The sequence below is a fragment of the Pteropus vampyrus genome, unplaced genomic scaffold (assembly GCF_000151845.1).
Source record: "Pteropus vampyrus isolate Shadow unplaced genomic scaffold, Pvam_2.0 Scaffold231, whole genome shotgun sequence".
NCBI lineage: Eukaryota > Metazoa > Chordata > Mammalia > Chiroptera > Pteropodidae > Pteropus > Pteropus vampyrus.
This window is the reverse complement of record NW_011889012.1, coordinates 497,386-498,363: the sequence shown is the minus strand read 5'-3', so window position 1 is coordinate 498,363 and position 978 is coordinate 497,386.

Genomic DNA, 978 nt, shown 5'->3' with positions numbered 1-978 from the left:
CACCCGAGGCGCCCTCCAGAACGAGGCCCCGTCCAGAACGGGGCTCAGGCACTGGCTCACCCCGGCGCCTGGGGGGGTGGGGAGAGGGGCCCCTCTCTTCCAAAAGCAAAGAAAACCACCCAGCACGGAGGGAACACACCTGCGACCACGCCGCCCAGTTTCAAAGTTCGTGTTCAGCTAACCTGGCTTTATCCTGCGCGCCTGCCCATCGCACTGCCCAGGGCTGTCACCAGGCACCCTTAAAAACAGAGGGGACCCAGGCCAGGACACTGACCCGCCCCGCCGGCTCTCTCCCCCTCCCCTGCCCCCACCCTCCGGGCAGGGTAGTGGAGGGGGCCATTCCCATTTCCTGCAGCATCAACCCCGGTGCAACCAGCTGCCGGATGGTGGTGGGACCAGGACCTACAGCGGACACAGTGTCCGGTCCCCTCCAGCCTGGCCAAGCGCTGTCCCACTGGCCCACCTGGCGCCAGTGGCTGGGAGGGGCTGTGCTGCTCCGTAAAGGCCCAGGGAGCCCCCTTCCTGGCTGGGACAGGGGTGGCTCTGAGCTTCTGGGCTCCCCTCCCCTCCCTTGCAGCTGCGGTGCTGACACCCCCAGCTCTCCCGGAGCCCAGAGACTTTGTGGACCCCAGTGGGGCTGCACCGTGGACGTCCTCCAGCACCCATGCAGCAGCGGGGGCCAGCACCCCCGAAAAGTGGTGGGCAGCAGTGCACCCCACTCGGGTCCTCCTCGCGGGCTTAGCTCTGGCGGGGGAAGAGGGCAGAGATGTACAGTGTCCTGTTAACCCGAACTCCGCAGGGAGGCTGCCCCGCGGAGCCGCGTATGTGAGTCTCCTCACACTAGGCCTTAGAGCTGGGTCGTGCCACTCACAGAGGAGGGAGAGGACGCGGGTGTCAGGTCTCACCGCCAGGACGGACCCATGTCATCTGAGACCGCGTGGAGTCCCAGGCCCGCCCCCTTGCCGCTGTCCCTGGGGA